The 27,051-nt window shown below is 46.3% G+C and overlaps 1 long non-coding RNA gene across 1 annotated transcript; it reads right to left on the reverse strand.

Moving 5' to 3' along the window:
- Positions 1 to 202: 202 nt before the first annotated feature.
- On the reverse strand, positions 203 to 20,031 carry LOC146195765 (uncharacterized). The gene is made up of 4 exons (XR_014705591.1): positions 19,852 to 20,031; positions 2,219 to 2,261; positions 1,281 to 1,368; positions 203 to 454 (listed from the first exon to the last, which is right to left on the reverse strand). It is a non-coding gene; the product is annotated as an uncharacterized LOC146195765 (long non-coding RNA).
- Between the last annotated feature and the right edge of the window lie 7,020 nt (positions 20,032 to 27,051).

Here is a 27,051-nt window from a genome sequence, read left to right on the forward strand (position 1 = left end):
CATTGCATCTCCATTTCACGAATAGCTGCGGTCAACGTAACCACCAGTCATTGCTTCCGGAGGGAGTAAAATTTCACATAAAATACCTTGCGCACCATTAGATTCTGAAGCTAAGAATTCTCTATAAGGTTTTTTTTTTTGTTTTGTTTAGACGGCCCTCCACGTTAACTTCACTGTCCTTGCGAGTCAGTATTGCTCAGTAGAGCTATTCATTTATTGCTTACATTATATGTCAACCACATTTGCACATAACAGAGGATCAATCCTGCAAACACACTGCAAATGTAGTGCAGCGATTTAAACCCCTGGTAGCTTATTCTGGAGCACTGATGTCTTCAGCTGGGGCATTCCGCTGACGAGGGCGCTATTCGCTGTGTGCTATTCAATCTCCTCATTTATTTTCAGGCCTGCAGAATCCTTGCTGACATACGCCCCTCCCAGAAGTCTCCCTAGACTGAAAGCAACAAAAAGAAGGCATGGATATTGAGCTTACTTTCTTCTCAAGACAACAGATTCTCGCATTTTAGCACTAACTTTTCCCGCAGCGCCAGCATTCAAAGGGCCCATGAAACAAAAAACTACCGAAATAAGAATGCAGTCACATCGCATCAAATCAGAATGGGCTAGTTAGCTTCTTTGGTCTTTATTGTTTCGTTGAATCAGAAACTATAATACACGTAGAACGAAGAGGAATTCATGTTTTCAGAAAAGGCTAAGTTGGTGCACATCTGCTTCAAAGTGACCGTATCCTTCATGTCTCTCGATCCTCGCAACACATTTACCCCAGAGCATGTGCTGCCCTGGCAACAGACACCCCCATCCGCACACACAGACACACACACACGCACACACACAAAGGGGGTTAATACTCATTTTCAAAATTTAAAAAAAAAATGTTGCACATTCCAGGAAAAAATTGTACACATTGTGTTATCATTAGATACATTGTTCACCTGAGATCCAATCGCGCCACTCCGGTGTATGCTCAGCCCACTAAGTCGTTCACCTACAGGATGTAATTATGGGCTGTATTTAATACATGCGCCAAATCCCCGCGAAAATTTAATAAAAATGCTTTTTGCGCAATATTCTGCCTTTCTCCAGCTGCCTCTTTCCACAGCGATTATAGAGTCCGGCCCTCCGATGTGGTACGTTGCGTGTAGAATGATGTGGTGGGAGAGATATAATAGGCGTGCGTATTAAGAAAATTTATTGATTTCGCATCAGATGGAAAGAGCTATTTTCTTGCTGACCATCAATGAAAAAAGCTGTTTACGCACCCAGCAAGGTGTTCCATCTTCTTCGTGCTGAAATGTCAGGGAGAATCCCGCACATGTGTAACGGCAGGACATAATGTGACCAGAGAGCCTGTTTAAAAAGATATAGCAAACACATGAGTAATACCAAAATAAATTTGAAATTACTTCTGCGATGCCGCACCAGCATAAGTATATATGTAGTATGATAGTACATACATACATACATACATACATACATACATACATACATACATACATACATACATACATACATACATACATACATACATACATACATACATACATACATACATACATACATACATACATACATACATACATACATACATACATACATACATACATACATACATACATACATACATACATACATACATACATACATACATACATACATACATACATACATACATACATACATACATACATACATACATACATACATACATACATACATACATACATACATACATACATACATACATACATACATACATACATACATACATACATACATACATACATACATAGATACATACATACATACATACATACATACATACATACATACATACATACATACATACATACATACATACATACATACATACATACATACATACATACATACATACATACATACATACATACATACATACATACATACATACATACATACATAATGACACGAGTTCCGCTGCGGTGGTGGAGTGGTTAGGATGCTTGACTACTGTTCTCAAGGATGCTGGATCGACTACCGACCACGGCGGCCACTTTCCTATGCAGACGAAACGCAGGGCGCCCATATTATGTAAGATGTCAGTGCAAGTTGAAGCACCCAGGTCGTCGAAATTTACGGCGTCTCTCATAGCTTTAGTAGATTTGGGACGTTAAACACCAGAAATCAAACCAAGCCATGCAAGACAGGAGACACTCACTTTTTCTGCCTGACGAGCCTAGCACACTTCTTGCGAGCTCCTTCTGCAAAGTTTGAAATATCACTAAAACTGACAGCACCGGTACTTTCTCTTGTGAAAAGTTAAAGGAATTGACGTGATCGTATAGTTGTAAGGAGCCTATGAGCACATTAAGGTTTGCGGCAGTACTAAATACCAGATAATAACGGGGACGCATAAACTTAGAGAAAGAAACAATACTAGTCTTACCTTTTTATGTGTTTCCTTCTGAAATATTTTCCCCTTCCCCAGTCTTCGTATATCCCATATACAGGAATATTTATCTATACCGCACCTCTCTTCCTCTCTGCCTACTTTCTAGGCAGTCGATCCTGTCAGTTTTTTTGTAATCCTGATGACACTTAACTCTTATCGCTTTTCTTCTGGGTACTACATTTGCGCAGCGCTAAGAACGACTTCGCAAGCAACGCTGATCATCGTGCTAGCCCCCCCCCCCCCTCTACGAGAGGGAAATATTCGCCAAATGGTTCACGCTGTGTAACGCCCTTCTAAAGTAGCTGATAACACCGAAAGCATTCCCATCGGTCTAAATGAGGTTGAGGCATAATTTGTTCACTTAGCAGCTAGACAGTTTTTTCTGTCTCATTGCTGCATTCAACCACTCATCCAGCATCATTGGCTTAAGCCACTGATTAGGTTATTTTAGGTGTTACATAGCATAACTGCCGGCCTCCGTAGATCGTCTCTAAACTACCACTGTTAACGGACACGATGGCATACCTGAGTCTTTTTTTGACAACATCGAACGGATTACACTACAGGCTTGAATCTTTCAACGATGAGCGGCATTCAGGAAAAATTTCGAAAGAGGTTAAGTATTTCATTGTTCTGGCAACACCCAATTAAAGTCATCCGCATGTTTATGTATCGGTCCACATTCCTATTTCCCGTATGCTACCATCTGCACGATTTGTGAACAATTTGTTCAGCTCGCCTATGAAGATGGCTGGAATTGATTGCTGTTATCCAGAATCTGAAAGGGGTTTCTACCCAAATTGGAACGAAAGACGGTCTTTCTGTTCTGGCTTAAGAGTCACTAACCTGACATTCTCCCAAGATTCATCTTTCCCGCACTGTGGCCATGACGGACATCAAAAAGGCATATGGTAACATCCTTCTTTATGTATTTCTTGCCTCAATTCACAGTCATGGTCTCCCACATCGGTTTCATATCTCCATATACTCTTTCATACCAAGCAGAATACTCAACAATGTTGAAATTTGGGTTCGTTGGTTCATACTTCGAAGCAATAGCTCAAAAAGACAAGGAACCAAGAACGAGTAGACACACACAGCACTAACTTTCAACAAATTTATTGGATACAAATGCACAACAGTTTATACAAGCATAATTGCCGTGTCATGCAAAAGTATGCGATAATCAACGGGAACGTAGATTGGCAATCCCTTTCTTTTTTTTGCGACTCTTGCGGAAGCCGTGCTTGCACAAACACTTCCTCTTCTGGCTATCTTTTACGCCTCAGTAATTTCACGGGGGCGCTAGTCCTCATTTTTGCAAACTAAAAAACAATTGTCGAGCAATAAATAGCCTGCAGTTTGTATATGTGTTGCAATGTTTGACCGCCTTGTTCATTTTTATTACTGAAATGGCGATTATGCTCACGAAGGTGGTCATTAAGGCATCGACCTGTTTGTCCTACATACTGTCGTCCACATGAGACCAGAACCTGCTCCGCCACACCACCCTTGCATTCAACAAACGACGTTCGCTGTTTTTAGTTCACTGATTGGAGACAGGACGAACACCTTTGTTTATCTTGCAGAGGCTGTTTACGTTTTCAGGGGAGTAAAAACGCCCTGACACATCTATCCGTTTTGCAATGCGCTTTAGACTGTGAGGAATTGTATGCAAATATGAAATTGCTGACAATTTTTTCTTTTGACTCAAGGACACCCAGGCAAGAGTATGAGCTAGTCTCAGTGTTAAGCTTTTCGAGCACTTTCCGCTAGCGAAATGAGAAGGTGACCAGGATAGCCGGCATGCGATTGCCTTATGCACTGTTGTTTCACACTTAGATACATCAAGTGCGGACAGGATTTTCAAAGGGAAATTTGAAGGCAAAGATTTGGTATCGCTCTTTTGATCAGTTTGGAGTGGATGCGATTGAAGGGCAAGAGGGGCTTGTTATTACGATGTTTGTATGCTCAGCAGGTATGTTATTGGTTAAAGGTGATGCTAATGACGAGAAATATCAGGTTGTCATTAGAATGCAGTGCAAAACTTCGAACAAGCACTTCAAAACTTTGTCTGAGCATAGTTAGTGTGTCAAAAGCCTGAGATTGTACGGAATCATAGTCACCGTCAATAAAAATTAAGAAATTGTCAACAAATCTAAAAACTTAAACCTTTGGCTACCTGCATGTTGTCTAATTTCTCCATAACGGAGTTGTTAAGATTGGCTAAAAAAGGTCACTTCAGATGCGGGCAATGCAGGAGCTGATACAAATCCCTTCTTTCTGAAGATGAGGCTTATCATTCCCCATGTTAAAGGTGGAGCGGAGATAAAAGGATAAAAGTTCTAAAAAACTGCAAGCGTAAATAATACCTGCTGAGTTTTGATAAGCCACGTTTCCAAACTGGTAAGTGCAAACTTCGATAAATGTAAGTAACAGATCATGAGGCAGGGAAAAGTAGTGGTTTTTGATATCGACAGAAAAAGCGCGAAGGCTATCACATTTTCCCGACAGCAGAAAAGCAACGACTTCGCTAAATTGTTTTTACTAAAACGGGTCTTCTATCTTAAACAGGCTGTGCTTACATTGCAAGAACCATGACACCTGTCTTTGCCAAGAACCTTGTTTAGACATGATAGGTTGAAATGGCCTCTCCGGCTTATGAGTTTTTGCACTGAAAAATACATGAAGGAAGTCTTGTTTAGCGTCTGAGATGCTCTTAGGGAGACTACACAGGTTGAACTTGTTACATAGTTTTATCGCTTGCCTCTTGACTGTAGCTACCTTAATGCATTCATGGCAAGCAAACGCAGAAAACACAGCCCTATCAGCTTTTGACTTATAGAGTTCAGATGATAGAATCGCAAAACCACATTCTTTACCGCCAGGAATAACCGTTTAGTCGCTCTCCTCGAGGAAGGTCTGGACGCGCTTGACCAGTTTCTGGATGGGGTTGACTTGGAGTGGGAAGAACGTCGACGCATTCCGAAATGCAGCGATCATGCTCACGAGGGGGGTAGGAGGGGGGGGGGGGCGGGGGGGGGGTGCATGCCGTGTTATGCTGTGCACTAAGGAGAGCAGTTCCGGTGGCGAGCGCTTAGGCTAAACAGCGAATTTTGGCCCTAGGAAGAGGACCTAACGCCTGTCTCTCGACAGGCGTTAGGTCCGCTGATACTAAGGCATGAACTTGGTGCTTTGCCGACTGCGGTTTCAGCTTGACACCATTTGGAAGCTGGTGCAGCTGTGTTGTCCAGATAAGCTACGTGGTACGAGCAGCGATGAGGAGGAATTCCTGAAGACGGTGAGTAGCTTCCGAAGCGGCACAAAGGTGAACAGCTGAGCAGCCAAGAGTTGTCTGTAGAGCCAAGCTTGTCTTTTGTATACTCAGCTTTTATGATCTTGCACACTCTTGCAATGTGACCAGCGGAAGGAAAGAAGCCACCGAATAGCTTTATGACGACTTCCGGCAAGATTTCGTTCTGAATACAGAACGAAAGAGTCCTGGCAAGGCATGTGGCCACGGCAATGAGCGAGACAGTAATAGAAGAATCCATGGAAGCACTTCGAAAAGAGCGGAAAAGATAGTCAGATTTAGGAAGCGTTTGTGTAAGCACTCCTTCCGTCAGACTGTCAAAAGAAGAGGTTGCCTACCTTCATTCCCAGTAGGGTTATGAAGGCGAAAAATGTTAAATGGTTTTTCAATAGCCCTGATAGTTTCGGCTCAGTGCGATGTCCAATATATTGGATACTGAGATTCTACTCGTTCTTTTTTCACCAAGCGCGCATGTATTTACATGCCGCAGATACTGCTTTCAAACTCGTGTGCAAATTTTTTTATTAACTTCAAAGGTTAAGTGGTGAAAAACAACGTAAAAGCGAGCCTTCCTCTGCTCAAAAAAAAAAATTTTCGCTCGCTTCTTTACTTTCTGTGGGCAATTTCAAAACATCCTCTGTCCTTTGTGATGCAGAAGAAAAGCCGGCTTTTGGTACAAAAGAACTTTGTTCTCATATTATAACATTATAAAATTATAAATTTATAATTTTATCATTTATAAATTATATTTTATAAATAAAATTATAAATTATAAAATTATAAAATTGCGTCACCTGTCTCATCAGACACACGAGGCCGGTCTCCAACAGAAACAATTGAGGCGATTTCGTCCGCAAGCCGCTTAATACCAGCAGTACTCGTCTGCTATTCATAACAAGGCCGTTGCAAAAGCGCGGTCAAAATGACCGGGGTGAGTCCCAGCGTCCAACACAATGGACACGCGAAATCAAAGGACGAGTGAATGAAAGTAAGAGCTTGAACAGTTTAAATTTTTGATTCTGCGCATTAGCTGTTGTATTACCTTTAACATAAAATCAAAGATATGCTCTGAAAGTAGGGAGAAATACGAGAAACAGTACTTACTTCGCCGACAGGTGCCATAAAACGCCGCGCCGCTCATTGCTGCCATTTTGAAATGTTTTGGCGGGAACTTGAACGATGCGTTTTTATCTATGTTCCATAGATGGCGCCAGCAAGTGTCCAATATATTGGACAGCAGGGTTTTATGAGTATGAATGCCTTGGCATATGAGTACTGTCTGATTACTTAGTGTCCAATATATTGGACAAGTCCCCATAGCCGCGTCTCAGGAGGATAGAGTCTTTGAAAGTTAGCGCTGTGTGTGTCTACTCGTTCCTGGTTCCTTGACGTTTTGCATATTGCTCCGAAGTATGAACAAACGAGCCGAAATTTCAACGTTGCTCAAGTATCTATTTCTAGTTCAACGGACTCGTTTCAAAGTTCTTCCAGAACAAATCTTGAACTATATCACAGTCTCATCCATTCAAACTCAACGTTGGAGAACCCTTTGAAGGCGATGCATCCTTCTTTTCATTTAACACCCTTCCCTATGCAAGCCGTCTGAATTCCGGGCTTTATGCCGGAAAGCACACCTTCAGAGGTAAAGAGCGGTAACAAAAATGTCTAAACATTTCGGTGTTGTCTTGTGGCCTCCGCCCCCTCCCCCTCAATGTCCGGAACCCACAGCCGAACCAAACCGTATAACTTGTCCTTTTATTGCGAAAGCAATACTACTTGCACTTTCAAGCCTTTGCCGTACCGTGGCGGTGCCACCATTGACCTTTGGCGTGACCTCTGTGTGACGCCACGCCGAAGAGCTGGGCGACCATCTCGCGCCGTCTGCGAGCAGTGGCGGTGCCACCACCGGCGGCCTAACTCCCGCGCTGTCCGCCAGGAGCGCAACAGGTGTTATGACGTCAAGCTAAAGAGCTGGGCGACCATCTCGCGCCGTCTGCGAGTAGTGGCGGTGCCACCACCGGCGGCCTAACTTCCGCGCTGTCCGCCAGGAGCGCAACAGGTGTTGTGACGTCACGCCGAAGAGCTGGACGACCATCTCGCGCCGTCTGCGAGTAGTGGCGGTGCCTCCGCCGGCAGTTCAACATTTGCTTCGACGATGCCACCTACCGCTAGGGAAGCTCGACGCAATGAGCGTAAGAGACAGCAGCGAGCTACAGAGACGGAGGAACAGCGTATCCATGTCGTATCCAGAGTGAATCATTGTATAACCACCACAGTCTAACCATAACAAGCATATCCATAAGCACCACCACCAGCCGAACATTAGCTGAACCTGTGCGTAGCCATGGGTATTGTTTTCGCAATCTACCGGGCTTAACCAAGCTACGCCTCTGCCATTTTTCTGCCCCCCTTCCAATCACGCTGCCCCGGATGTACAGAGCCTAGTTAATTCGTGTAACCCTTCTATGTCCGCTCGTGCCTCCTCTCTCAACCGTCTCATTACTCCGTAGATTTGCAGCCTAGAAAAACCATCTGACTTGTATTCCCGCTAATAAGACATGTTAGATAATAGATTCACAAATTAAAGTATTCCTAATAAATCCAGGAGAAATCTGCATGTGCGTGACGAGGATCCACAAATAGAGCCGCAAAAGAAGCTGTTAACGCTATTGGCCTCGAGATCGAGCAGAGTCGCCACCTAGCGTCATAGCGGCGAAACCTACCCAATGTGGATGCGTGTTCGCGTCGCGTGCCAGCCCCCAGTAATTTACGTGCGCACGTGCGGCGTGTACAAGAGTGGGTTTTGTTTGTTTCGCGGTTCCTGTGCGCTTTTGCTTACATATCTGCCTCGTGCAAAACAAATATGAACAAACTATTACCCCCCGCTCCATGACAAAAAAAAATTCGAGGGCACTTTGGCCACTAGTGTTGAAAGGCGAAAGCCTCAGTGTTGCATTCTACTACGCGATTTTACCGAATGCGCGGCATTAATTATAATCAATTATTTATTTACGCAACTATCACTAATTAGTAAATAATTATTTCATTGCGCAACTGGCACTTATTTAGCAAATATTATATTAATTAGGCCGTTCTTGTAATTATTTAGGCAATTATTATTTTTAATTAGTCACTCATTAATTAATCATTGATTGGCACATGACAATATGAGGCGCGCATTCGCGCATACTGTGAGGGTGCTCTGTGATTGGTCAAGACCTCTATGACATCATCCCGTCTCGACCAATCAGAGCCACCGCAAAAGCGTGACACTTTTGCTGACGATAACGAGGAGGCAATAAAGGCTCATTGATTAATCATTGATTGGCACATGACCATATGAGGCGCGCATTCGCGCATACTGTGAGGGTGCTCTGTGATTGGTCAAGACCTCTATGACATCATCCCGTCTCGACCAATCAGAGCCACCGCAAAAGCGTGACACTTTTGCTGACGATAACGAGGAGGCAATAAAGGCTTTCGCCTGAATACTTGTCCATATCGAGTATGTCACGCTGGAAAGAACATCATCAGTCGCGGTCCTCGGCTATTGGGATTCTTTGACAATCGATGTCTCAAACGAAGCGCTGCTGTCGTTAGGCACTGTGTCAAAGCAAAACAGGCTGCTGCCGTCAATACAACTTAATGCAAACGCTCAAAAATTATTACTCTCGTTTCTGTTTGGAATACCGCAACTACGGAAACATGCGACCACGGACTGCAGCATAGCAAAATCCTGTTTGAAGAAGCCACTCTGTGCCTTCTGTATCCACGATAGAGTTGTTTGAGTACTTCTTTTTTGTTTTTTGCTGTTGAACCTCTGTCGAGATGTCTGAGTGGTAGGGCACTGGACAGCTGATTTCGAGAACGGGGGGTTCAATCCCGGCCGTTTGGAAAGGCGCTCCTCGGCTGTAGGATTGGACTGCACTTTAAACAATCACACGTGGTCAAAGATACCGAGGCCCGCCCCTACATCATTCGTCATATAGCCGATGTCGCATGGCGGGTTAAACCCAAAGATTCATTTTATTTCTTCTTTTTTTTCTGTTGAAGGAGTCTGAGCATCCGTAGCAGTGGTAATGAGCGCATTTCGCTTTAAATAAATGCTCGAACGTTTGAGAAACAAATATTCGCAGAACCTCTTATACTAAATATTACATAATACGCATAGTTTAATGTACACCATCAGCCCATTAGATTCATTAGAACCCCTTTTCGTCTATGCTGTCTTTTGTGCAAACTGGTTGTCGCTGACAAGGGGAGTAAAATAGCTTCATACGGGCTTAACAATCGGCGCTTATTTCGGGAATAAATACATATTTATTGTCACATGATAAGATGAACTCAATTTCTTTCAGGATAGTTTTATATCCGGCACCTGTCTTGGAAGTAAACGACAGAACCTCCCCCCCCCCCCCCCCCAGTCATTGTTCAACAATAATTACAATGATAAAGAAATCTTCAGCCTTGAAAATTCCTTGCCAGAACATGACAGCGACGAGGCGCAATTTTTAGGATGTCTTCGCAGCTACTTATTCGTAACTTGCAATTTAACGTTACTGAAAATGAATCTGATAGTCCTAAATTTTGTCAAGTGTGTAAAAGTTCTGTCAGATGGTGAAATTCATTGTCATTGAAAAAAACATTACACTACTTATTTACCATTTATAAACAATACACACATTAGATTCCTTATACTTTCCTCGGTTTCAGGAAGTTACTTAGTCTTTTCACAGTGCAACACCAGATTATCTGCCGCAGGAAGCATCCGCCTTGTTATGAGCTCGCGCAAACTCAATCCACTCACCGCTCTACACGTGAGCAGTCAGCTTTAATGTGCGGCGAGGTTTCCTATACATGTCGGCATAAATCTCATTTTTGGTGAATACTTGTGCCTGGTTGTCTAGCCAGAGTTCCTGCCCACTCAGTCTACGGCAACTCACCTGGCAGTACGCTGGCAGTGCTACATTTAACCCACTTAATCCTCGAGTCAAGTACGATATAGTGAACCAGGCTGCCTCGATACATTCTAAAGCACTGCAGGTCAGAGCACAAACTTTGTATCTCCGTGGGCTTGACACTAAATTTGCCTGTCTCACTCGTATAAAACACGAGCATTTTGTTGAAAACGCGATAAGACATGTCGTGTTCACGCCCAAGTATTATGCCTGTGAGCGTCGTACAACGCAAAAAGCGTGCAAAGCGATGCCAGTAAATCTGAAAGACGGGTGGCTGCGTGCATTGTTTTTCTAATATCCACGCATCTTCTTTTTCTGCTGCATTGGCGAAATCCGCGGATATGTTTTCTGCAGTGCTGGAACACTTTAAACATTAAATCGCTACTGCATTGCATAAGACACTTTTTCATCACCAACAAACCCGACGTATACTAGGAAGCAAACATACACCGCGTGCGTTTCTGCGAGCGCGTCCGGCTGCCGATCCCCACTATAGGACCGACGTTGGCGCCACCTCTAGGTCGATCTCGCAGCGAATAGCGTCATATCACTAAAGCAAAAACTGTTTTGAAGCCCATGCATCCCACATTTATTCTTGAAGTGAGACGGAGTGAGTTGAGGTGAGTTGTATGCTACAGGTGTCATTAGCCTTCCTTATTCTGCCGGCAATTGCTCCACCGTAGCGTCCCTTACGTGTTACAAAAGTCCTAATATCTGTGAAATTTGCCCCGCTATTCGCAGAGTCACTTATACCAGCGCATTTTCCACTCTAGCAGTCACCAACTACGCACATATTTACTCACAGACTAACATTGTCCACTCCAGAAGTCACCATCTATGCACATACACACTAACAAAAAACACAGTTCCTTCCAGCTGCCACCAACTATACACACGTTCACTCACAGTATAACGTAGGCTACTTCAGAAGCCGCCCCACCTACGCACACATTCACTCACACTAGAACATAGTAAGTTTAAGCTGTCACCATGAAGAGTCAAGGCCAGTGTCCTGCAGAAATTGTAAAAGAAGGCGCGAAGCCTCCCTTCTGCATGCCTGGTTTCCACTCGTGTAGACAATGTCCTGAAGTGAGACGGAATCCTGTCACTTCTATATATTAACTACGTATTGATGGGAGCTATGTGCTCACTGTGTGTTTGGAGACGAGCACTCGGTGATGGGTATAAAACCAAAGCTGCGTTCCTAAAATGAAAGGTGCAGTTTTTAAGAAAAATGCTCAGGATGCATGCCATCGAGAAGTGGTTGCTTCGCCCACACCATAGAGGTTGGCTAAGTGTTCGTTTAGATGCACTCACCACTAAAGAATGTGAACGGTGCGGGAGGAATCATTGCTGTACTTAGCAATATCAAATCAGGTTTATGCAGCGTTTTCTACCAACTCTACTATATATGTAATATATTGTTACGGTACGCAGTGAAAGAGACGATGACGAAGTGCTGGGCTAGTAGAGAAAGACGACGCTGCAGCTACGTCTGGTTCTCCTGTGAGTGTGTCCCTGACGGTGAACTGTTGCGACTATGACGTACCCTCGCCCCCTAATATCTCGACGTGCCTCGTAACATCTTGGTGGAGCTGCTGGGTTAGACACCAATACCACAAGCTGGATCTCCGTAGTGGCCGCCAACTTGGTGCTAGCACTATGCAGTCCGACGCAGCTACCTCTACAGCGGCACAAAAAGCGCCCACTGTCGTCGTTGCGCAGCCTCGTGATCCGGGAACCTTTTGCGGCACCCATGACATCGACGTCGAAGACTGGCTCGCTATGTACGAGCGAGTCAGTAAGCACAACCGATGGGACGCAACGTTGATGCTTCCAAATGTCATTTTCTACCTGGCTGGTACGGCGCGCGTCTGGTTCGAGACGCACGAAGAAGATCTAACATCTTGGGACATGTGCAAAGAGAAGCTTCGGGATCTCTTTGGCAAGCCAATCGGACGCAAGCTCGGCGCTAAAAAGGACCTGGCATCGCGAGCACAGTCGTCGACCGAATCATATCTGTCGTACATACAAGACGTACTAGCTCTATGTCGCAAAGTGAACAGCGCCATGGCCGAGTGTGACAAGGTGGGCCACATCTTAAAGAACATTGCTGACGACGCTTTTAACCTTCTATTTTGTAAAGATTGTACGACGGTCGACTCCGTCCTCGAGGTATGCCGGCGGTTTGAGCAAGCTAAACATCGTCGTATTGCTCCCCGCTTCGACCGCTTGCCAAACACAGTTGCTACGCCTTCGTGCGAAGATCTGCCAACATTGCAGCAGCCGTCCCATGAGCCAAACTTGACCAGGATCGTTCGCAGAGAGCTGGAGGCAATGGCCCCCGTCGCATTCACACCTCAGCCGGCGGATGCTACTATAGCACTGATCCAAGCTGTCGTTCGCCAAGAATTCGCGAACGTGGGCCTTAATGCGAGCGTAAGCCTCAGCTCTGGTCAGCCGTCCGCACAGCCATCTGTCCAGCCCACCGTTCCGGTGGTAGCTGCTGCGGCTCCGACTGCGCCCTTCCCGACGTGATACCCCGGATCTACCCGACGCTACCGCAACCCAGAAGAATGGCGGACCTTCGACAACCGACCCATCTGCTTCAACTGCTCACGTGCCGGCCACATTTCTCGCCATTGCCGCAGCCGTTGGGTTCCGCCACCTCGACCTCGCTACTATCATGATCGCAGCACTGCCCACGGACCACACCCAACCTCTCTCCGTGATATGCCCTCTCGTGACTTTAACCCGCCATCCCCGCGCATGTCCAGCCGATCGCCCTCTCCCCAGACCCGCCGTTCCCGCTCGCCCCTACCTCACCGTTCCTCGTCCCCTCACTTCTCTGGCCCGCTCCCGGAAAACTGATCAATGCAGCTCCCGGAGGTGAAGCTGCATTGACGACCCGGCCCGAAAATCCTCTGCTGACCCTCGCTCATCGCCGCAATCTTCTAGATATCTGTGTAGATGGTGTGCCTCTTACCGCCCTCATTGACACTGATGCCCAAATTTCCGTCCTCAGCTCTTCGTTTCGCCGCCGACTCCAAAAAGTTGTCACACCCGCCTCTTCATCAGCCGTTCGTGTCGCCGATGGAGGCGTCGCTGCCGTCGTGGGACTTTGCACTGCGCGCGTGAACATTTGTGGTCGAACTACCCCTGTGCTCTTCACTGTAATCGACCGCTGCCCTCACGATGTGATCCTCGGCATCGACTTTTTAACGGCTCACTCTGCCCTGGTTGATTGTTCAAGTGGCCTCCTTCGCTTAGACCTGCCTTTCTGCTCCGACCGCACAGATATCAAGCCACGCCTCTGCTCCGTCGAGTTTGTTCGCCTACCGCCCGAAGCTGCCATGTATGTTCCTTTGGCCCCGTTTCCTGCTATTCCTGATGGTACATACGTCACTTGTCCAATCACCGATGTTGTTCTCCACCGTAACGTCATACTTCCCCACACTGTCCTGACCGTCACGGATAACAGAACCTATCTTCCCGTCCTTAACTTTAGCCGCTCTGTCCAAGTATTGCCCATGGCATTGCACTCGCTAACTTGCTTCCGTTGGCTGACTGCGAAGTTTCTGCCCTCAAGCCTGTGCCTCTGTCTGAACCCCCCGTATCAGCTTCTCGTTCGACCCTTTTTACTCCCATGATAGCACCGGATTTGACACCTCAGCAAGCCGGTGCTCTCTCCGACCTTTTGCTTTCGTACATGGACATTTTTGATTTTGCCGACCGACCTTTGGCCCAGGCATCTGTCGTTACCCATCGCATCAATACTGGTGATGCCAGCCCTATTCACAGAAGACCTTATCGAGTCTCTCTTGCTGAGCGCCACGTGATACAGAAGGAGGTCGACAAGATGTTGACAAATAATATTATTGAGCCTTCCTGCAGTCCCTGGGCGTCTCCTGTCGTTTTAGTCAAAGAGAAAGATCAAACTTGGAGATTCTGTGTAGATTACCGCCACCTCAATCAGATCACTAAAAAAGACGTTTATCCGCTCCCGACAATTGACGACGCCCTCGACTGCTTGCATGGTGCCAGCTATTTTTCCTCGATCGACATGCGTTACGGCTACTGGCAAATAGCTGTCGACGAACGGGATCGAGAGAAAACCGCATTTGTCACCCCTGACGGACTATACCAATTCAAGGTCATGCCATTTGGCCTCTGTAACGCTCCTGCGACCTTCGAGCGCATGATGGACTCGCTTCTCCGTGGCTTCAAGTGGACAACGTGCTTATGCTACTTAGATGACGTTGTCGTTTTCTCTCCCACGTTCACAAGTCACCTTGAACGGCTTTCTACGATACTGGCAGTCTTTCGCCGCGCCGGTCTTCAACTCAACGCAAAAAAAATGCAGCTTCGGCCACCGCCAGATCAAAATCCTGGGACATTTGGTTGACGAAAATGGTGTGCAACCCGACCCTGATAAAGTTCGTGCAGTCCGCGAGTTCCCTACACCACGTAATACAAGTGATGTGCGAAGTTTTCTCGGGCTCTGCTCCTACTTCCGTCGCTTCATTCGGAACTTCGCTGACCTAGAACGTCCCCTTACCTCCCTTTTGCAGAAAAACGTGAATTTCTCGTGGAGCCATGAACAAGCTCAGGCCTTCACAACGCTAATTTCCGCGCTCACCGCTCCTCCTGTACTGGCGCACTTCGACCCGTCTGCGCCTAAAGAACTGCGAACCGACGCTAGCGGACATGGTATTGGCGCCATCCTTGCCCAGTACCAGCACGGCCACTCTCGTGTGATTGCCTATGCCAGCCGCCTTCTATCTCAGTCCGAGCGCAATTATTCCATTACGGAGCGCGAATGCCTTGCACTTGTTTGGGCGTTGACCAAATTCCGCCCTTATTTGTTTGGGCGGCACTTCAGCGTAGTGACGGACCATCATGCCTTGTGTTGGTTGTCATCACTTGAGGACTCTACTGGCCGCTTAGGTCGCTGGGCCTTGCGATTACAAGAATACACGTTTACTGTTGTGTGCAAGTCAGGCCGCCTACATCAAGACGCCGACTGCTTGTCCCGCCACCCCGTTGACCCTCCTGAACTTCCTGACAATACTGCTGACGACTGCGTTTTGTCCATTTCGAACTTTCTCCACATCGGCGTCGAACAGAGTCGTGATCCTTCCCTGCGCCCCATTATTGATCCCCTGCGCAACGACAGCACCGATCCGCCCATCAGTATGTTTGTGCTGCCTAATAACACATTATACCGACGCAATATGCGCCCAGATGGTGTAGACCTTTTGCTTGTTGTCCCGACAAATCTACGCTCTGCTGTTCTTGCGCACCTTCATGATGCTCCTACAGCAGGGCACCTAGGAGTGTCCCGCACATACGATAATGTTCGACGGCGATTCTACTGGCCTGGCCTCTACGGCTCTGTTCGTCGTTACGTCGCCGCCTGTGAGCTGTGCCAGCGCAGCAAGACCCCGTCTCTTCACCCTAGTGGGCCCCTGCAACCACTCGCAGTTCCAACTGAGCCCTTTTCTCGAGTTGGTCTCGACCTGCTCGGGCCATTCCCCACATCCCCACAGCGACCGATTACGCCACCCAGTATGCCATAACCAGAGCTATCCCCACCAGCTGTGCCTCCGACGTTGCAGACTTTCTTTTGCATGACGTCATCTTGCTTCATGGTGCTCCTCGTCAACTACTCACCGATCGCGGTCGCTGCTTCTTTTCTAAAGTTGTTAATGACCTTCTGCGCTCATGCGCTAGGCGCCCCAACTTCACAACGGCCTACCATCGAACGGTCTTACTGAGCGCCTTAATCGTACCCTGACCGATATGATGTCAATGTATGTTTCTGACCATCACCGTGACTGGGACATCTCTTTACCTTTCATAACATTCGCTTATAACTCCTCACGACATGATACCGCCGGATACTCTCCCTTTTATCTACTCTTCGGCCGCGACCCTTTACTTCCCTTCGACACCTTACTGCCTCTTGACGATTCCTCCTGCAGTTACGCTTCTGATGCCATCGCCCGCGCTGATGCCGCCCGTCATATTGCTCGAGACCGGCTTCGTGCGTCCCAGCGTTCTCAAAAGCACCGTTATGATCTCCAGCACCGTGACGCCTACTACCCTCCTGGCTCCCTCGTACTCCTCTGGCTCCCTGCTCGACGTGTAGGCATGTGCGAGAAACTTCTGCCCCGCTACGTGGGCCCTTACCAGGTCTTGCGGCAACTTACCGACGTGACGTACGAGATTATCCCTGTGAACCGCCACTCTCCGGCAAACCATCATCCAGAAGTAGTGCATGTCGCCCGTCTCAAACCTTATATCTCGCGCTCACCTGTGTAGTCTACGCACCGGGACTGTGCTTCTTCCGCGGGGGGGGGGGGGGGGGGGGGGGGGGGGGGGGTATTGTTACGGTACGCAGTGAAAGAGACGATGACGAAGTGCTGGGCTAGTGGAGAAAGACGACGCTGCAGCTACGTCTGGTTCTCCTGTGAGTGTGTCCCTGACGGTGAACTGTTGCGGCTACGACGTACCATCGCCTCCTAATATCTCGACGTGCCTCGTACCAATATAATCATTTTTTCCTGAACGCATTCTGAAACTGCTTACTTTCCTGCAATTATACTATTCTTTATCTATGTATGTGTTAGAATATAAATGCACGAAAATAAAGTGTGAGTTGCCGCTCTTCTTTAAGCTCTATATATTTCGGGGAAAAGTCAATAAAAACATTCGTTTCAAGCATTCCAACTTATTTCTGTGGTTTCGAGTATGTGTTGAAGTGCCTAATTTGAGTGTCAATATTTAATTCCTAGTGTATATAAAGCGCACAAATAAAAAGCACGCCTGTATTCTAACGCCTGGAGAGGCATAAGCATAGCGCAAGATCCGACAACACGCGGAAAGCCAAGTTAGTGTTGGCTAGATGGAAGCTAATAGCTTGAACAGAACTTATGGGCATGCTAAAAGGAAAAGCGTTTAGGATGATAGCAGCAGTATGCTTGCTGCTATCAAAATTGGGATGTAATAAGGGAGTAATTACTCACTGTCATCCACCTAAACGCAGCCTTGCGGCTCCAAAGGAAAGCTATACAGTTTGCTCAGAAGCTTCGTACTTAAAGAAAAATTAATCCTTGTCCGGGGATCGAACCTAGGACCACCGCCTATCCGGGGCAGCTGCTCTACCAACTCAGCTAACCAGTACGGTCAGCAGAACGGATGGTAAGCTCAGAATTATTCAGTAAGTCGATTTTTTTCTTTCAACTAGGTACGAAGTTTCTGAAAAAACTATATAGCTCTCCTTTGTAGCCGTACGGCTGCTCTTGGGTGGATGACAATGACTATTTTCTCTCTTATTAGGAATCTACTACACCGAGAGGAGTTCCCCTAAAATAGTCAACCAAAATTGGAATGGTACAGGGCATCATGCAGCTACGGAAATGCTCCGAAGCACGAACCCAACATGTGGTGACAGCATCTGGCCGTCAAGAGTAGCAACGATCATACTGATCTCTTCTCTACACTTCTACGAAGCACACGGCGCAACTAAAATATCTGCTGAAAACGGCTACTGTTCATATAGGTGACAATGTCAAAGCGCAACTCCGGGCCTTCTTAAGCATTTGGATTTTATAATCGCATTAGATTCTTGAGAGTCGCGCTTTTCAGTATAAGAACTATTTTAAGATATCAACAAAGTAATACAATAGAGAAAGAACTTAGAACTCCAAGATAATGCAGTAGCTAGGTTTCCACCCGGCTGAGACATCGCTACCGACCAATAAATGGCTTCCGAAATTATTCCCAGAAATCCTCTAATGTGCCCGTTAGTTACCTAAACTGGCGGCTGTAATTTATTCTTATAGTGAATATTTGCTCAAAATGAACAAAAGGAAGCCAAAGTAAGCAAATATAGACGGCCATGCATGCAATGACGTAACGCAATCAAGTTTGCCGTAAAAATCACTTGATTGAAGTCACAAAGTTATGTATTTTAAATTTAATTTTTCTGCAAAAGCAATTCGGTGCAAATTACCAGAAAACTGAGGATAACACACGGTTAAAATCGCAGAAAATTCGAGGAGGTCAAAAACACGCCACAGTTGTCTTCTATCTCTTGTACGCGAAGAGCGAGCTTTAAATCATACAATATAGAAAAAAATATTCAATCTTGAAGATATAAGAGTGATTACTGTAGAGTGAGAATGTGACTAGATGCACCAAGTACTCAGTTAAGCATCTGACTTTTTCTCTTTTTTAAAAGGCATCCTTTAACAGATTTAAAGAAACAATCATTAACTTTATTTATAACTGTTTTAAAGTCGTAAGCACTATATTTGCAGCTTTCGTTTTACTTATATTAAAAAATGTACCTATAGTTGTTGTGGCAGATTGAAACAAATATTGAAGGCTACTCTTTCGTAAAATGAAAACCAACTTCACAGATATTCAAGAGCTGCAGAGAAAAACGGTGTCTGGACTAGAATTACCAATATTTCCTAAAATTAAAAAAAAAAAAAGACCAGCAGAGTACCGAGAAAAAGATTCAGTGGCATTATTTTTTAACAGAAGGTGGGGCAGAAATTTTACTTTTGTGCATCACACTGCTCCCTGAGAAAAATGTGTGAATATTCACTAAAAACTGCAGTAACAATAACGCGTTGTAACGAATTTTTGTTGTAGAGCAATCGGCATAAATGTAAATAGTGATGTGGGAGAGAATTTTCTTGTGCACGCAGCAAGGCTCCAAACTTTCTACTTTATGCAATGGGTAATACGGCGATTTTTACCATTTGTTGTACAACTTATTGCTAATAAAACTGCAGAATGACTTGCAATGATATGGCCAATATTTTTGCGCTGACACACACGCCCGTCGCCTAAAACAAATGCTCTAAAAACAAGATCACATATTGCAACATCGTCCTTATCAGCTAGGACCTAAACAGCATGCTAACTTAACTTTATCCAGATATTTCTTCCAAATTCTGCCCAGTGGGCCCTTCTTGAGCTGTGTAGTGAACAACGCACTTAGCGCTGCTATCTTATAGTCCGCGCGTTGCTATATAAGCAGACATGCGAAACAATAAACTGTGTTTTAAATTTGTGCTGGCCATCAGGGTCAGCAAAAAAGCTCCTCCACTCACCCGAACAATGCCAGATAATGCAGAAGGCGAGCAGAATGACGGAAAAGATCGTCTTCCTCATGGTTTCATCCGATATAGCAGAATGCCAAGTGGTGACGACTTCAGGAATGCAACCATCGTGCACAATTTTTACACGCACACTCTGTTTGAATCGCCCTTTTTCACGCCTGCTCTGCTTGTCTGCCGCTTCCTCTATGACACGCTGAAACGGCTTTCTTTTCTGCTTTGACAGCTTCTAGAATGCTAAGCCAGACACGAAGAGGCGCCCGTTCAGTCTTTTAGTGAACCGGTGGACTTCCCTCATGAATGCTCTCCCATATGACACCTGTCAACTATACCGAGAAAGCGTTTCGATGGAATTGAAGTGTTCGTTATTTTTAGATTTTTATACATAGCGTCTTTGTGTCTGCGCACGAAAAGCGTTCGCTCAACCATCTACGTTTCTGATTTCGTATCAGTCGCGCATGGCGAGAGTTCGACGGAAGCTTCCATGCGTTTCAAATAGTGGCGAAAACAAGAAACCATGCAGGAACAACATGTGACCCCACGCGCTGTTTGCAGCCATGTAAACGCCACGATTCTCAGTGCGTTTTATTGCTGAGCCTGTAGATTTTTCTTTTATTCTGTACATTCTAGTAGTGTACATACAGCGTTAAATAGCACAATTGACAAACGAAATGGAACCATTAGCCAAACGTAGGTGCCGCGTGGCATAACCCGAAGCAGTGTGCAGAAACGATGACGTTTTTCTTATGCATTGTTACTGCGGCAAAAACATGCACGTCTGAATAATGTAAAGAAAATGTCAGAGCTTTCCGCAATAGGAAACAAAATTATATACAGCCGAACTTTCTTCTCATGAATTATTTCGTCATGAAATGTTTGTGAACTCCGTAAAAGTACGGGTAAAGTTAGGTTTTAAGAGATGGCTCATACAGCTCGTTCCGTAGAAAAGGAGTCAGCCTATCTTGAATAATATTTGCATGATTTAAACACGTCGAACAAAACGCACATAATTTCATATAAAAACTGAAATAATACTCGTTGCAACCTTCAAATTGGTGTCATCCCATTTCGCTTCCCATTATTGTCCATCTGCTCGTGAAGTTGTAGGCTAGTTTGCAATAGTGATTCGAACCTACAACCTATGTACATCCTACTGTATAGAGCTAAGTGTAAATATAGGCACGACCGCATGGTATAGACCTTTGAATTTTGGGCTCCCTGGAACCTGTCATATTGTTTGTTCGCTGGACAGTCGGGTCCACCACGCGTAAGCACTGTGGAAGCTTCAGCGAAACCGGTTTCCGACTGTCTAGAAAGGTGGAATTTTGACAACTCCCTCGCCTGATGGAAAGGTCTGTAGGTATCCATAAAAAAGTGAGACATACGCGGACCCTTCCTGAATCCGTTCCTTGAAAACCGAAACCAACTAAAGCCGTTTAACCCTCTGTCAATCTCTGCGCTAGGACATGAATGCTAAACCAGGGTTGAAAACCATCCAAAGCAATGCCAAACAGTGTTTTCTCATGTTTTAATCGAATTACACTAAGTTAAACCCCACCTGATTTCACTTGTTCGCATATACAGCCCGTTCTGCCAAAACTGTGCAGTTGCAGTGACTTGGCACTGCCTAAACTGTCACAAATCATGCCAGTGTAAAAGAATCTCTGGGATACCATTCTGTTTACACTCACATCCAAAGCCTTGATTTATGCGTGTCTATGAAAACAGTTATAAGATTTCAATGCGAAACATTTTGCCTAATATATCATGAAAGCTAAAAACATAGACTCAGGCCAGTGCCATCACGTTACCGCCTTTATGATATCACGTGGAAATTTGATAACGAGGTTCATATAAAGGGCATTTAGTGTAAAATATGCTACGAATCCCGCGCTTTTAGCTGGGCAAAACATCACTTCTCACAAAAGCTTTGCTTGCCATACATCATACATCCGGACCAGGGCCGCATTTCGAGTTTGCGTCGTTATCGAAAGTGTCGCTATCTCCCCGACCCCCAAAACGCCGGAACATGATGTTGCCACCTCTTCTGGTTCCGTATTGGCAATGTTATGTTCCGGCGTTTCCACCAATCAGATGACTCGAGGTCACGTGTGATAGCAACACTTCGATAACGACGCTAACCCGGAATACGGGTCCAGGTATTCATTTCCCTATATCACCCTCGAATCCCAATTTTTTGACAGGTGTCCATGTGCTGTGCTGCGAGTAGCTGTCCTTGGCATATGGCAACTGATGTTTAGCTGACCATGGAGGGACATGAAATGTTGACAACATAGCATATTGTTCGTAAATACTGACAGCAGATACTCCAGAATTTTTACTGCTAAATCTCTCCTTAACTTGGTCAAACCTTATCAAGAATATTGTATAATGGAGTCCCTCACCTTCCTTTTGACCCTTCTAGGAAAAAAACGCCAAAGTGAATTAGAACCAAGATATACTTCCCGGAAAGCAAACACGGAGCATTGGACATAAAATGGCTGTCACCGCAGTCGATCAACAGGCGCGCCGAACGCCGCGCTGTAACACTGGCCGTCTATGTCTTTGTCTTCATCTCCTTCCACCCAAATTCAAGGGCATTAGGTGTAAAAGCTAGTCACTGATAAATGCGTGTTTAGTTCCGCCACTAGGCAAACCTCCCACCTATATGTGGCTCTTCAAGGTGAGTCAGCTAAACGCTAACAGTTACGGAGTGTAAAGACACACGCGCCCTTCCCAAGCCAAGCCCCCCTGGAAGCTGACCAATAGGCCTGGTGTTAGCTTGTGCCAGTTGGAGAACAGCGATGCTTATTCGGCTGGCAGGGAGAATAAAATCAAGCACCTCCTAAAGGCGAGAATGAAAGTACTGAATGGCCTGAAATGGTCCTGAAATTTTACAGCGCTACCCCTAAGTTCCTAGTCTTCGATTTCTTCGAGCTTTGGCTGAAGCTCGAACTTCAAGCTCTGGTCTAGATGTGACAGCGAAGTGCAACGTGGCGCACGTTCTGACATATTTCGCATCTGCCTCACATAGCTGAATCAAGGATAATTTTTTTCCTCCATGAGAGCAATACCTTTCTTGGCACCTCAATTTTTTTATCTGGCGTTTTCAGGTGACAGTCGAAACGCGCAACCTGTGCTTCATCCATAATCCTTCAAAACTTGCAGAGCCGATGGTGATTGAAAGCTGATGATGCTTTATTCAAGATTTGCTACCTAGAAAAAATGTCATTTGAACAGTCAACATGAGTGTACGTCGAGCTCATTGTCTATGAAAACTCAGCAGTGATTCGTGTACACTTAAAATAGGTAATCAATAACAAAAAGTAACTAACGCTTTACAGCAGTCCGAATATTATTACAAATAGAAGCGCCTATAAAGGGTGAAAGGTGAGAAACGATCTCAAACAACCCATTTACTCACCGACGAACTCCAGGCGGGAAATAAGGACATTACAACACAGTCATATGCTGAGAAAATATCAAATTTGCGGTTTGTGCTCAGAATATCTTGCATTTACAGGGAGACATTGATAGCATACTGTAAGTTAGTAAGATACTGAAGAAAAATAAATTCGGCTTGTGAGTATCGATTGTAAACGTAATATGACAAACGTCCTTTCACTGAAAACGATGCCACTTCCACTTCCCTAGATCGGAGCAGAACTCTGTCGGGACTGTTTTACGGTTGGCTGTCCTGCAGGTTTGCCGACGCTTCGAGCAGGTCAAACACTGGCGCATTGCACATCCCTTAGACCGACTCCCTAACACCGCCCCCAGCTCCACATGCGAGGATCTTCCGACACTAAGACAGTCTTCTAACCCTGAAAACGGGACTCACATCGTGCGTCGTGAAGTGGAAGCGCTCGCTCCTGCTTCATCCAACCCGCCCTACTCGGACAGAAACCTAGAGACTATATTTCTTATTCAAGTCGTCGTCCTTTAAGAGGTTGCCAACTTTGGGTGTCCCCTGTAGCCGCACCATGGAGCACCCAAATTCGAGCCTCATCCCTCCCATGGCCGCAACACCTACACGCCACGTTACCGATGCCGCAATCCTGATGAGTGGCGCACCCCTGACGATCAGCCGATCTGTTTCATGTGCTCGCGTATTCGCCATATCTCTCGCCACTGCCACCGCCGCTGTTCCTCACCACCTCGATATTTCACTTATATTGACTGCTACTCCGACTACGGCCCCCGTCGTTTCTCGCGTCGTTATGAACCGCCCCGCACAGAAACTGCTCCGCCTTCTCCCGCATCCAGTCCGTCTCCCTCCCCGCCAGCCCGCAGTTCCCATTCACTTCTTTTTCGCCACCATTCCTCACTGTCCTCCGCCGGCCGCCTCATTACAAACTAGCTAATACAGCTCCCGGAGGTTACGCTGTATTGGTACCCCGACCTGAAAAGTCTCTGTTACTGCCCATTGCTTCGCCCTGCAACCTCCTCTCTCTCTTCGTGGATGGTGTTCCTGTAGCTGCTCTTATTGACACTGGCGCCCACGTCTCAGTCATGAGTGCAACTTTTTGCCGCTGCCTCAAAAAATAAGACCCCCGCCGCTTCGCCCACCCTTCGTGTTGCCGATGGCAGTACTGCTGCCGTCACTGGCCTGTGCACTGCCCGAGTCACCCTTGCCGGTCACCACATCCCTGTTTTGTTCACCGTCCTCAACCAGTGCCCTCACAATTTGATCCTCGGTCTTGACTTTTTTAACTGCCCACTCTGCCCTTATCGACTTCTCCAGTGGCCCTGTTTATTTGGACCTACCTGTCTGCTCAGAGCATCTTCAATCTACACCCCGCCTTCGTTCCACCGAGTTCACACGCCTGCCCCAACTCTGCTGTTTACCTACCTGTGTCGCCTTTTCCGCCTGCATGACGGTGACTATGTTGCTCGCCATATCGCGGAAGTCTTTCTTGACCGCAACATCGTTCTTCGTCACCTCATCATACGTGTTACCCAGAATAGCATCAACCTTCCTACTGGGAACTTCAGTCTGTCGCCCAAAGTTTTCCCGAAGGAATATCCCATGCTACCTTATCCTCTCTCCCAGACTACACCACCTCTGCTATTACACCTGGCTTATCTTCCAGCGTCCTTCAATCACCCGCATTCCCCACTACCATTACTGGCCCTATTTCAGCGATGATTGCCTCCGACCTCAGCCCCGAGCACACTCATGACCTGCACAATTTGTTGTCCTTCACCGACATTTTGTACTTTGCCGCCGATTCTCTGGGCAAACATCACTTGTGACTCACCGCATTGACACAGGTGATGCAAGACCTGTACATCGGAGGCCTTACCATGTGTCCTTTTCTGAGCGCCAAGTCATCCAGCAGGAGATCGACAAAAAATTGGCCAACAATATTATCGAACCTTCGAACAACCCCTGGCCATCTCCTGTCGTGCTCGTTACAAAGAAAGACAACACTTGGAGCTTTTGCGGCGACCATTGACATCTGAACAAGATTGCAAAGAAGGGTTTCTACCCGCTTCCGCGAATAGACGATGCTTTGGGTCGTTTACATATAGCCCGCTACTTTTCCTCCATCGAACTTCGTAGCGGCTACTAGCAAATATTTGTCGATGATCAAGACCGCGAGAAGACAGCTTTCTTCGCACCGATGGGGTTTATCAATTTACTGTCATGCCTTTTGGACTCTGTAACACCCATGCCACGTTTGAACAGATGATGGGCCCCTTATTCCGCGGCTTAAAATGGAGGACTTGTCTATGTTACTGCGATGAAGAGATTGTTTTCTAGCCATCGCTTGAAAGCCACCTTCGTCGCTTTCCGTCCATCTTGGTACTTTTCCGCCGTGCCGGACTTGAACTAAAATCAAAGAAGTGCAGTTTTGGTCGACGCGAGCATAAAGTACTTGCGTTTGGTGAATGCCACCGACGTACAACATAATCCCGACAAAGTTCGCGCTGTCAGTTTTTTCCCATCCCCCCGGTTCTGCGTCCCGGGCACCTGCAGCCGATCGCTATCCCGACTGAGCCGTTTTCTCGTATTGCCCTTGACCTCCTACGGCTCTTCCCAGAGCCCTCGTCAGGAAACAAATAGATTGATATGGCCACCGAATATACCACGCGGCACGTGATCACTCGCGCCATTGCAACCAGCTGCACCACTGACGTTGCTGACTTCTTTGGCACGACGTCATATTCCAACATGATGCTCCCCGTCAACTACTTACCGACCGTGGCCGCTGTTCCCTTTCCCGAGTTATGACAAAATACTTCGTTCTTGCTCCATTCGTCACCAATTCCCCACGGCCTATCACCCTCAAACGAACAGCCTTACAGAACTTCTTAACGGCACACTCACCGACATGCTCGCCATGTAAGTATGCGACAGTCAACGCGATGGGATATTAACATGCCATTTGTTACCTTTGCATATGATGCTTCGCGTCATGAAACTGCTGGGTACTCTTCATTCTATCTTCTCTTTGTAGAAGACCCCTCACTGTCTTTCGGCACTGCTTCCCGCCGCTGGCCCCGCCACAACTTATGCCCGCGATACAATCATCCGAGCCGATGCCCCTCACTAAATTGCTCTTCACAAGCTCTCCGTCTCTCCAGAAGTTCAAAAACGTTGCTGAGACACTCACCATCGTGATGTTCACTATCCTCCCAGATCTCTGGTGTTGCTCTGGCCTCCGTCCCGTCGTGTGGAATTGGTTGAAAAACACAAGTCTTTATCGTGTATTACGTCCAGTGACCGATGTAGCCTATGAGATTACACCACTCTGCCCAAATTCACCCTCCGCTACATCTATTTCCGAAATAGTGCATGTGGCCCGCCTCAAGCCGTATTATTCTGACTCCCCACCACAAGCCTAATATATACCGGGACGTTGCCTTTTGCCGAGGAGGATAGTGTTACCGGGGAATGCATGACCGGTGAAGTGGTGTGCTCACAGACGACGACGACGACCGAGGAACACGTGAATGACCAATTGTTCTGGAAGACGACGGCGCCGACAAAGTGGATGCTGGACGGCCTCTGAAGTCTTTGCGTCGAGTTCCGCTCATCGCAATCCAAGCTCCACTAAATACATTCCCGTAACAATAAGCTAAGACAGAACATTTTGTGGCCTCGTAAAATTGGTCTCGTAAGCAGGTGGGGAAAAGGGGGGATGTCTTAGGGCTGGTTTATGGTGTTTAACACCCCAAAACGACTGA

This window comes from Amblyomma maculatum, chromosome 3 (assembly GCF_055883805.1).
Source record: "Amblyomma maculatum isolate TAMU_Amacu chromosome 3, ASM5588380v1, whole genome shotgun sequence".
NCBI lineage: Eukaryota > Metazoa > Arthropoda > Arachnida > Ixodida > Ixodidae > Amblyomma > Amblyomma maculatum.